Source organism: Megachile rotundata, chromosome 15, assembly GCF_050947335.1.
Source record: "Megachile rotundata isolate GNS110a chromosome 15, iyMegRotu1, whole genome shotgun sequence".
NCBI classification, from domain to species: Eukaryota; Metazoa; Arthropoda; class Insecta; order Hymenoptera; family Megachilidae; genus Megachile; species Megachile rotundata.
The window spans coordinates 4,570,207-4,583,735 of NC_134997.1; the positions used below are offsets into that span (position 1 = coordinate 4,570,207).

A 13,529-nucleotide genomic window follows, 5' to 3' on the forward strand; every position below is an offset into this window, starting at 1 on the left:
CGACTATTCAAAGTTATAAATCTAAAAATCCCTAGATTCTAAATAGAAAATTTCCAAGTCTCTTATTCTACAAATCCCTAGATCTTTAAACTTTTAAATTGCAAATACATTGATACACAATTCGATAGACGTACAAATTCGTAGACACACAAATCCTTAAATTCCAAAATCCCTAGGTCCAAAATTTAAATTTGTTTCGCTAGATCTCAAACACCAAGAACTTAAATTCCGACATCCCTAAATCACAAAATTTGTAACTACAGCATCCAAATAAAAAATCCCTAGATTTAAAAATTCCCTAGATTCCAAATTCTCGTCTACAATAAGCAATAAATTCCCAAATCCGTAGATTCAAAAATTCCTAGATACAAGATTCTCTAAATGAAAAATCACCAGATCCACAAATTCCTAGGTTTAGTACAAAATTCCCTAGATTCCAAATTCTCGTCAGCAATAAGCAATAAATTCTCAAATCCGTAGATTCAAAAATCACTAGATCCACAAACCCCTAGGTTTAGTACAAAATTCCCTAGATCAACAAATCCTCAAAATATAAACCATTCTGGACCTCGAAATCCTCAGATATTAAAATCCCTATGTGAAATATCAAATCCCTAGATTCTAAAACGGCTAGATAACTAAACTCCTATATACCCAAATTTTTACATCCCAAATCAAATTTAAATATTCCCATATTTTTAAATTCCTAAATCTAAAAATCCCTAGATTTCCAATTATAAAGTTTACTAGTTTCTAGGATCACATATTTCAAAATCTAAAAATTTCAAGATTTATGGATTAAAATCATTAGTATTTTAGAAGTCAATAAATTTCCGTCATGTTTTATTGAAATAAATAATATTTATATATCGATTACTTCAATATTTACTTATTTAGTTAATCCTTCAATATTTACTTACTTTCAATTTAAAAATAAGTATTCATTTATCGCCGGTTGGTGTTAATTACAAATTTTGTTAAATTTGGAAATTATGGGTGCGACTATAAATATTATAAAATCTCCACTATGTTAAAGTGATTGGTATCTAAAAAAGATATCAAACGATGAAAAACCGAAGGAATAGTATCGTAACATTATGCAGGAGACAGTCTCCATCGTGTTTCTGTTAGTTTAGTTGTATTGGTTGTATCCAGCAGCCGCGTCTCACGAGGATCATTTAACCAAGATAATTGCCAAACATTGTTTACCTTGTTAGCCGTTAGAAGCTGGCTCGTAAACTTGCGCGAGTTAATAAGCAGAAGCAAGCGAGCGAGCTAGGCGGAGGAGCGAAGCAAGCTCGAGTGCGAAACCGTGTGTAAATTAGCGTCTTCAATTTGTAACCATTCGCCTGACTTTACGCCTCAGTTGCGAGTGGCTTCGCGAAAGACCAGCACCGGAATAACGAGATGAAAAAACGACTCTGCCATTTCCACGAGCCGAAATGTTCGAATTCACAAATTTCCACCTTTCTGAATCTTTTTATTTCTTGTAATCTCTTTCCTAATAGGTTAGTTTCCAAATGTATAAATTTATAAATTTCTGACGAAATATTCAAATATGGAATTCCTTTTTCAAATTTTAAATTTCAAAAATATAAAAATTTTAAAAATTCCGCGGTTTTTGATTTTCAATATTTTCAAAATTACTACTGTTTTTAATTTTTAAAACTTTCAAATTCTCAAATGATAGAAGAAAAGGTAATATCATATAATATCTCCTAACTTCCTGTGACATTTTTTACATGAATGCATCAAGTGCAATTGCACTATTCTTCAATGCAGCCCAATTTTTTTAAATCAGTCCTTTTTACTCTTCTACGCATGAAAGCTTTAATTCGAAATCATCCAAATGTCAGTATTCCACGAAATATTTGACATTTTCTATCTGAAACGAATTTTACTCCAATACGTTCGAATATTCTACCATTTAAACATTTTCCGATGCATATTTTATATTTTTCTTTACAGTGGATTTGACATTCGAACAGTTTAGATACGTTCTTTTAAATTGTCATCCAATGTAAAGAGACGTAAATTCACTTTATCTTCCAGACGCCAAGTACAATGCATTCATAGTTCTAATGTCAATGCGAATAAACTGAAATACAAAAAATGTTTAAATGGTTAGGTTAGGTTTAAATGGTGGAACATTCGAAAAGTTATTATTATATAATGAATACTACATTGTTTCTGGCATAAAATGCCAAATATCGAAATGTTGACATTTCGGCGATCTTGGATTAACACTTCTATGCAGGATCATAAGAGATTGCTTCGACCTAAAAATTTGATTGCATTAAAGAATAAAGTGCAGTTGCAGAAGGATCAGTACATCATAACAAATAATGTCACAGAACAGGGGTTTTTAAACTTATGTAGTTCGTGGACATTTAGATGATTATGTTAATAACTAATTAACTAAGAACAAATACAAAAATATTCACCATGTCAGATTTTTATTAAACAAGTTATTTAACAGCGAGAGTTTGGGCGATGTTAATGACAAAATTATTTCGCAGACTCCCAAGGTTTAGTTTAACCTCTTAGCCTGCAACATCGACTCAAGCTCATAACGCACGTTACAGTTCATATGTGACAAAACGAAATCATATTTGCAAAAATATGGAGTTTTGAGTACGATAATACTTGCAGTTTGCATAAAGATCGCTAAATTTAAAATATACCTAATATTTCAACATTTTTTATTTAACGCTGCAGTAATTGAGTAACTCTGATCTGCCGAAAAACTTGTAGGCTAAGGAGCTGAGAACCTATGTCAAGTTAGTCTATTTTCTGTTTTCACTTAACACATTAACTGCCACATTGAAACAATTGAAAATTGCATCAAGTAGTGTTTTAATTTTTAATAAATTTTACCAAATATTTTCACAATATGTATCTTATTTGAGCCGATGATCATAGCAGTCGAGGCCCATATAAAATCAAGCAATCAACAATATCTTATTACATTTATTTTCCATAGATCCATGTAATTAATGCGAGAATTTTTTATGAGGAAAGTGAACACATTTTTAATAATACTCATGTTAGATCAGTTTAGCAACTTAAGTGTCACCCATATATGGATGACGTGGCAGTCAACGTGTTAAAAAAGAGAACCTGTCCCAATTCTCAGAATCAACCTGTACACCATAAATCTGAAGCTCTATCGCCTCTCAATAGAGCATGCTTCAAAGATTACTTTGATTTTTGAATCTGGAGCATAGACTTCGTATAAATATGCTCTCATTACTTTTACATCAGAGCACGTATATACTATGGTTAGCCATCGATATACGCGTTTCCTGATTGCTTTACTGAATTGCTCGCGTAATTACATGAATTATACCTCGAGGAGCAGTTCTCCTATCCTCGATCACTCTTTCTCCCTTCTTTTCATCCAGCTATCTGCTTCCTCGTTCGAGCGCACGCACACCATCTCGAAAGTCGACTCTCATCTTATGCAAATCGATTAACGGTGCATCCACGAGAGCGTACTCTCTCTCTTCTTCTTCTGTCTCTATTTTACCGTCGATATTGGCTGATAAATATTCAGTGTACGTTCTGGCTGATTATCCTCGATGATTTTCCAAATTAATGCCACTTTAGCGGCGATTTAGCGAACCAAACCGTGACTCTTAAATCATCGGTATATACAACAGGTCTAGTTCTGATTGATTTTAATCTGGCCTTAAAATTAATTATTGATTTATGAGACAGAGTTAAGTGGGTAAATGTTGACACACTGGGAGCTCAAGATTTTTAGCTTGGCATGTATTAGTAAGAATATTTTCCTGAGTAACGTGTGCCTATAATTTCATCATTTTTTATTTAAATGTTATGAACCATGAAAGATTTGAAGAAATTGAGATTTGTGACAATGCAAAACTTCAAATTGATAGTTAATAATATATCAGTATATTAACACGGTATATTAATATACAATTGAATTGTACTCGACATACTTTCTAAGCTAGCTTGTTTCAAAAATAATAAAATTGTTAGCTAGTCAAGTGATATTTTGAGATCGAGTTTTTACGATGATCGATAATGCTATGAGATTGAATGGTGCTTCGCATATTTTATAAGGAAACCTGTTGTTTCAAGAGTGATAAAATTGTTAGCTGGTCAAGCGATATTTTGAGATCGAATTTTTAGTATGATTGATAATTCAATGAGATTGATGTGTATTTTGCATATTTTGTAAGCAAACCTGTTTTTCAATAGTGATACAATTGTTACCTGGTTAAGTGATATTTTGACGATCGCTCATTTAATAAAAAACGAAATACGTTGCTGAGTATATGTTTGCGGCAGCAACAATTTTTATCATCAACTAGATTCATCACATTCTACATTAGTACCCGCATTCATAATATCATTAAAAATGATAGAGAATACTTATTTTTTGACATAGGGATTTTTTGGTGAAGTGATCTGTGGTCTACGAATTTGGGGTGTAAGACTTTTTAAATTTAGGAATTTGGGAGTTAAAAAAATTGGAAATCTAGGTATTTGGGATTTCTGATCATGAGGATCTAGGTATTTGAAGATTCAAAGATTTATGATCTAAAAACTTTTCGATTTATACATTTTTTATCTAGAGACTTATGTGTCAATGGATTTGATCGTTTAGGGGTTTGGGAATCAATGGATTTGGCATTTAGAAACTTATGTACCTTAGAATTTGAGATTTAAGAATTTGAAAATTTAGTCGTTTGTGGATTTAGAGGTTGGGGCGTCTGGGAATCAATGAGTCAATACTGAACAACCTAATAAACATCGTTCTCCGCTTTGACGTAGATTGATGAGCCAATTGTTGTATAACGTTAACGATTTAGGGAGCATCGATCAATTTCGCGTGTAATTCGACAGGTGATCGGCCGGTTCGTCGAACAGCTGATTCCTCTTAGCCAGGGAGAAACGTAATCCAAGGTGTCGGCTTACGAGTAACACGGTAGAACACACCGCAGAAAGCTACACGAGCGCAATAAAACGCGAGACGGAGGCGGAGGCCGGTTAAAGAGAGGAGGAACGAGCGAAGAAACTAAACCATGGGGCTCCCCGTTTTCAGCAACGATCGAGCTTCGAGCCGTTTCTTCCCTACGGTCGGTCGATCTTTTTCGAGTCGAGGCTCAGAAGACAGCTGCTGGAAAGGCAACCAACCGGTTTCTCGTTTCTTTCTTTCTTTCTTTCCTTAACCTTTTCCTTTTTCTCCTTTTATCCGTCCTTCTCTTCCTTGCCTGTTTTCTTGCGTCTGGTGTCTGCTTCTCCGGTGTCGAGGCATCCGCGGTAAAAACGTCCGAACAAAAGCGACTGGCTGACACCTATCGCCGTTTAGTCGCTCCAGGGTGATCGATCATCGATTTTTTGGTCATCTTCGACGACCTATGTATCTTCTTCGGGAGCTTTTTCTTCTTTTCCGTATCTAGTACACGTTTCATGTTTAATTTTAGTTTTGATGGTCGCTTCAAGGTTATTGAAAGTCAATTTTGGGCCACTTTAGCATTGATCAATTTTCAGAACAGACTAGTATTTATATATGCACATAATAGGGAATCTGGGACTTCAAATGCATGTTTGGATTTTCAAGGTGACCAGTCACTGATTTTATCATATTTAGCGACCTATGCGCATATTAATAGTATACATACATGTCAATGTTGTTTATAAGCTTCTACTTTCACTTTTATATCCAGTGCAAGTTTTGCAACAAACATATTTGATTTTAATTCTGGGATAAGTCTACTAGGTATGTGAGCACAGATCTAACTCTATGTGGACACATGTGTAACTTCACATGAGGTCAGGTCTAATCTACATATCAGTATAAAGCAAATTTAATATGATCACAAGTACAACTGTATAGGAATATAAGTCTAGTCACATATGATCACAAGTACAACTCTATAGGAATACAAGTCTAATCACATATGATCACAAGTACAACTGTATAGGAATACAAGTCTAAACACATATGATCACAGATGTAAATTTATATGACTACTTGTTTAATCCTTATATGAACATAAGTATAACTTCAAGTGAGCACAAGTCTAACTGTACATGGTCACTAATCCACACATGTAGGTATAACTGTGTATGAATACCGGTCTAGCCACATATGGTCACAGATGTAACTTCATTGAAGCACGTACCTAATCTCCACATGAACATAAATGTATCTTTATACGATCACAAGTCATATAAATGTGGGTAATTCAATATAAATAAGAATCTAACCACATATGATGACAGATGTAACTCGATACGAATATCTATGTAATCTCTGCATGAACATAAGTAAAACTTCAAATGAGTTCAAGTCTTATTTCATGTGAACATTGGTCGTATCTCCATATGAAGACAAGTTTAACTTCATATGAATATATATCTAACTGCGTATGAATACAGATCTCATCTCCATATGAATGCAGCCTCTGGAGTCCATTTTCATATGAATATGGATGTTACTCCATCTGGACATAATTCTAACTTCACATGAACGTAGGTCTAACTCTATATGAACGTGGATCTCATCTGCATATGAATGCAGCTTCACAAGTTCAACTGCATTTAAATATGGATGTTATTCGACCTAACTTCATATGAATGCAACTTCAATTTCATACGAGTACAGGTGTCCATATGAACACAGGTCTATTCATGCATATATAAGTCTAACTTCACAAGTCTAACTTTACATGATCACAAGTCTTTATGTAAATATCTATTTAGTCTTCATATGAGTACTATTTAGTCTCCATAAGTATAGTTACATATGAGCACAAGTCTTACTTCACATAAAGATTGATCTAATCTCCATATGAACAGGTCTAACTACATATAATGATAGATGTAACTTCGTATAAGTACATATCTAACTCAGATGAACATAAGTATAGCCACGTACAAGTCCAGGTTTTACTTTGTACGAAGATTGATTTAATGTCCATATGAATATAGGTGTATTCTATATGAATACAGGTCTAACTACATGTAATGATAGATGTAACTCCATATAAGCATATGTGTAATCCAGATGAGCATAATTATATCTACATACGAGCACAAGTCTTCGTATGAAAATTAATCAATCTCCATATGAATATACATCTATGTTTATATGAATGTAGGTCTAACTTTGTATGAATACAGGTCTAACTACATATGATGATAGATGTATCTCCATGTAAGTATATACCTAATACGAACATAAGTATAGCTACAAGTACAAGTCTTACTTCGTATGAAGCTTGGTCTAATTTCCATATGAACAGGTCTAATCTCTACATGAGCATGTCTGACTCCACATGAATATAGATCTAACTCCGTATGAATACAGGTCCCGGCAATTACCCTCCAGCAACGAGGTAGCTTCACAAGTAGACTCCAGTGAAATAGACACATGTTCTTACATTTTCGACTGATCATTTGTTGCATATATCAGCAATGACACAACACTCTGTAGAACATGGTTAATACTCGTTAGTTTGGCGGCTAGGGGTTCAAGCGGCTCTTTCCTTATTCTCGAGGAGCATTCAATTATAGACTTTAATCCAAAGGAGGCCGTATTAGCATACGCTGAATAATTTATGACCCCGAACGGTTAATCCGGCAATATGTAAATTAATCCTTTTAATTGCAACCGACAATACGAATCGTCGACCGATTTATGTACATATTTACTAGGCTACAATTTCGCCGATTCGAGGGTTGATCGAAAATGAGAACGGCCGATGAGAGAAAGAAAGAGAAGGGAGGAAAGGGAGCAAAAACCACGTTTTGTCGCAAATTATTTTATCTGGTAATTGCTCTGCGAATGATTTACGAAGCGTCGCGTACGCTCGAGTACCCATCGATCCACTTTCATGATTTTTTTATGCAATGCCCTGTCGACGATGGATCTGACGAAGCGTAAATAATTATTTGAAGAACCACGCGGTTGCAGGTAAAGATGCACCCGTGATTAACACTTGGGGCGCAGTATATCCGGATCAAGCAGTTTTGCTGCTGAAGAATTGATGAAATTCGGAAAATTTGGGATTTGGATATTTCAAACTCATTGGAGTTCGGGAATTTAGGAATTTGGGGAAGTTGGAAAATTTAGGGAATTCAATTAATTTGACGGTTCGAGAAATCTGGGATGAGGGGTTGAAGATTCTACATATTTGGGGATTTAAGATTGTTCGAAATTACGGAGTTAGGAAATTTGGGGAATTTGAAGATTTCCCATTTGGAGATTTGGGAAATCAGAGATTTGAGAATTTTGGGATTTTGGGATTTTGGAATTTTGGAATTTTGGGATTTAGAGATTTAGAAATTTGGAAACTTGAGGACTTTCAAGATTTGAGAAATTTGGGAAATCAGAGATTTGAGGATTTTGAGATTTTGGGATTTAAGGGATTAGATTTTAGGGCTTTGTAGAATTTCGAGATTTGGGAAATTTGTGAATTTCGACACTCAGAGTTTAGAAATTTAGAAATTTGGAGACTTGAGACTTTCAAGATTTGAGAAATTTAGGGATTTAGTGATTTAGGGAATCAGAGATTTGAGGATTTAGGGATTTTAGGATTTTGGGATTTCAGGGCTTAGGTTTCAGGGATTTGTAGAATTTCGAGATTTGGGAAATTTGTGAATTTCAACACTCAGAGTTTAGAGATTTAGAAATTTGGAGACTTGAGACTTTCAAGATTTGAGAAATTTAGGGATTTAGTGATTTAGGGAATCAGAGATTTTGAGGATTTAGGGATTTTAGGATTTTGGGATTTTGGAATTTTGGGATTTCAGGGCTTAGGTTTCAGGGATTTGTAGAATATCGAGATTTGGAAAATTTGTGAAGTTCGACATTTAGAGTTTAGGGATTTAGAAGTTTGGAGACTTGAGACTTTCAAGATTTAAGAAATTTAGGGATTTTGTGATTTAGGGAATCAGAGATTTGAGGATTCAAGGATTTAGGGATTTAGGGATTTAGGGATTTAGAAATTTGGAAACTTGAGGTCTTGCAAGATTTGACAAATTAAGAGATTTAGTGATTTAGGGAATCAGAGATTTGAGGATTTAAAAATTTAGGGATTTAGAGATTTAGGGATTTAGGGGTTTAGGGATTTAGGGATTTACATATTTAGGGACTTAATGGCCGAGGGATAAGGAAATCGTAGAATTTCGAGATTTGAGAGATTTAGTTAACTAGGGAATCAGTATTTTGAGGATTTATAGACTTAAGGTTTATAGATTCAAAAAATTTCAAGATTTCACAAATTTGAGGATTTAGTGAATGGTAATTTGAAAATTTGGGAATTTCAAGACTTAGGGTTCAAGAACTTAAGAATTTGGGGATTTGAGGAATTTAACAATTCAGTGATTCAGTTATTAAGTGACATAGGATTTAGGAATCTAAAAAATAGAAAATTTAAGCATAATTATTAAGAATTATTAATTTGAATTCTCTTCTATTGAATAAATCAACTTTATTATTTAAAAAGTAACATAAATACTTAGTCATTATGAACCAAGTTTAAAAACGTCGAATCTTGAAGTGTACAAATAACATTTTTACTTAATATAAGTATTGAATTATGAAAATATTAATTACATCTCTGCAAAGCTAACACATTTGATTTGTTTAAACGTTCAAAATAAGTATATTACTATTAATAAAATTCCTCAGTCGTTAATTACCAGGTTTAAGCACTTTACCTCATATTTTCCGTATCTATAAATAGTTTACGAACCAAATAGTATATTTATATCATACTATCGTACATAGCGTATTTATATCATGAAATATTTACAGATCAGATAAGATGATGATCCACAAAATAATATGATACATTTAGAGATAAAAATCGTGATACAGAAACAGATCGCAAAGTAATCGTGACATAATTGGTAGACGAAAAGAAAGTTCCCTGGCGCGGTCCTCGAGTGGTCATAATTAATTCTCCGTTAATACTAGCTTGATCCTTTTCATCGTAAATTGCTTCAACAAATTGCTCGAACAAATTATTTCGTTCTAATTTAGTTGGAACGTTAGCGTAACGAACTAGCGGCACTCGCAAATTGCTTTGGCGTTCAAAAGAGCGAGTGTGTCGTTGCATCGTCTCACCTGGCGATATATCCACCCACACGAGACACTCGTTCTTTTCTCATTCACGCAACGGAAACGTTATTCAGCCGGTCATTAACGGTAAAAGGAGCCAGCTCATAGAATAAGAGTATCAAGAACGAAGAGAGCATGTTGGGGATCCGCTAATTGAAGAGCTTCCAACGACAGCCAGCCGGGTTACCATTCGACTCGCGACTTCCCTTTTTCTCTCGTCAAATTGCAATTAAGAATTGAACAAAAATACGTGTGAACATCGCGGACGAGAAACCGCTGGAAAAAGGGGAACAGAAATGGGAAGAATCGTTTGCTGCTCGACAGCTCTCTCGTTTTCCCTCCATTTTACTTCGAGGGATACAACCCTGACTATAACCGTTCACCGGGATGGCTCTACCTTTGCTCGAGGTTTTTTGTTCCGTGAATTTCATTCGTAACACCTGACTCTGTCGATTGCGATACACTGTGGAGGTTAGTTAGTGTGGGGCAACTCAGGTGGGAGAAAGAATGTGTTAGGGACCGTATTTAGTCTTATAAGGTTAATTGGCGATACTATGCTGGAGAAGTAATTGGATTCGAGATATGGGAATGGAGATACATCTTTGCCACGTTCGTTGTGTGATCTTGGCAACTTTAGGAACTTTGGATTGTAGGGAGTTAGGTATTTACGGATAGAAAGTATTTTGGGATTTATGAAGATGAGAATTCCGGTGTTTGGTAAGTTAGAGATTTTGTAGTGTACAATTTGGAGGATTTTGGTCACGAAAAAATGATTTCGGTGAGTGAAGACTTGGACTTATGGGATTTTCGGAATTTGGAGATTTGAAGACGTAAAAATTTGGTATTACAAGATTTTGCGATTTGGAAATTTGACGACTTGAAAAATTGATAATATCGACATTTGAGAATTTCGAGTTCTGAGAACTTTGAGAATCTTTCATATTGAGAATTTTGAGAATTTTAAACCTTGAGAATTTCAAAATTTGAGAATTTTGAATTTTGAGAATTTTGAATTTTGAGAATTTTGAATTTTGAGAATTTTGAATTTTGAGAATTTTGAGAATTTTGAGAATTTTGAGAATTTTGAGAATTTTGAGAATATTGAGAATTTTGAGAATATTGAGAATTTTGAGAATATTGAGAATATTGAGAATATTGAGAATATTGAGAATATTGAGAATATTGAGAATATTGAGAATATTGAGAATATTGAGAATATTGAGAATATTGAGAATATTGAGAATATTGAGAATATTGAGAATATTGAGAATATTGAGAATATTGAGAATATTGAGAATATTGAGAATTTTGAGAATATTGAAAATTTTGAGAATTTTGAATATTGAGAACTTTGAATTTTGAGAATTTTTAATTTTAAGAACTGTGAATTTCGAGTTTTGAGAATTTGAAAATTTCAAATTTGGAATTTTGAATTTTGAATTTTGAATTTTGAGAATTTAACAAATTTTGTATTAGGAAAATACAACAATTGGATAACTTTTAAATTAAGAAATTTGAGCATTTCTGTTTGTTGGTACTAGTAAATTAATTATTTTAATGTTTTGAAACTCAAGAATTAAATATTTGAAAATTACATCATTTTTTAACTTAAGAAGTTGGTTATTTGAAATAAAAAATTTTAAACTCTAAAACCCTCGTAATTTAATATTTTGAAAATTGTAGTTTCTAAATTTGAAAGCTAATAACGATTTCGAAAGTGACATTGAAAATTGAATGATTTGATACGTTCCAAATAGCAAAACAAAAGAAATTAATTCCTTATTAAATCAACTATCAATTATTTCCCATCTAAAAATAAATCCGATACCTTTTAATGACATCCAAAAATTCCCCTTAAAATCATTCTAATTCATCGAAAGCAACAAACTTACAAAACCCTCTACCGTATTAAAATCGTGATTATTATGCACTTTCTTCACACCCTATTTAAAACATTACGAATAATAAAGTAAATATACAAAAGTCTGATTGTTTGTTTTGAATAGGGGTAAATCTTAGCCTGTCTCGACCTAGCTGACTTTCGACGCGTATTCTCATGGAAACATTCAAGTGCATTTATTATTCTCCTACCTTCTCTCTGGTCTCCTTCTTTCGCGGTGAATCACGGTTGAAGCTGACGTATAAGTGTGGGTAAACGAGGCGCGAATTGGGCTTGATTTTTTTCCAGAGGGCGAGAAACAGAAGGGATGAACGAGAACCCGTGGATAGGTGGAGAAAAAAGGGGGTGAGAGAGATTAATTACTGTCATGCACTGAATGGATGCACCTGTGGCCTCGAAGCAAGCTTCATCTTTTTTTTTTATCGGGGTGCTCCAGGAAATTAACCTTCCCTGCTTGCCGTTTGAATTCTCCAGTTTTTACGGCTCTTTATACGTCGCTTTTCCCCCCTAGTACTCTCTACATGGATGTGTATGTACATGTGTACGTAAAATAAAAAAACGATTCAAATAGACATTCACTGTTTGATATTCTTCTAATTGCAGTCTTGTTCTGTTGTTTGTTGCTTTAATTCAATGATAGGACGTCTTACAAATGGGGGCAAAAATTGATTTTTGTAGATTGATATGGGTTTTGTACTTTCTCTAAAATGTAGACCGTATCTGGGTACTTATGGACGCGTTCCGTTGTAGAGCACCACGTTCGAATTTCGCGCCAAATTATTTGACGAAATGTAACCTGTTCTGCTTTATATATTATAATTCTGAAGTTTTTTAATTTTGGAGTTTTACAATTTTGAAATTTTGTAATTTGAATGTTTTAAAATAATGGAATTTTTTAATTTCGAAGTTTTGGGATTTCGAAATTTTAGAGTTTTTGGCTGCTTCTTAAAGTTTCAGAATTCTAGGGCTTTAGAATTTTAGAGATCTAGAGTTTTAGCGATTTGTAATTTCAGAGATCTAGAGTTTTAGGGATTTAAAATTTTTGAGTTTTCAAGTTTTAAAGTTTTAAAGCTTTAGAGCTTTAGGGCTTTAGAGCTTTAGAGCTTTAGAGTTTTTTAATTTTAGAGCTATAAAGGTTTGGAATTTTAGAACTTTAGAGCTTTAGAGTTTTGGAATCTTAGAGCTTTAAAGCACTTGAGCTTTAGAGCTTTAAAGCTTTTGAGCGTTTGAACTTTAGAGCTTTAGAGCTTTAGAGCTTTAGAGCTTCAGAGTTCTAGAGTTTTGGAATATTAGTGTTCTTGAAAGTTTTAGATATTTCAACGTTTTAAAAGTTTTTGTGAATTTTCAAAATTTCGCCTTTTTTCTACTTTTGAGAATTTTATAGTTTTTAGAAATTATAGAATTTTTCAAAATTTATCGTAGATATACTATTTGCGAAAGTTTTAGAGTTTTAGATTTTATGTTATACATTCTATATAATAATACATTCTGTACTCTAGATTTCAAAGTTAAAATGAGTTCAACATT

At 33.5% G+C, this 13,529-nt stretch overlaps 1 protein-coding gene across 6 annotated transcripts in view; it reads left to right on the top strand.

The window, feature by feature from the left end:
- scalloped (TEA domain transcription factor 1 homolog scalloped) overlaps positions 1 to 13,529 on the top strand; it is a 261,075-nt gene that overhangs the window by 173,615 nt on the left and 73,931 nt on the right. The window lies entirely within an intron of this gene.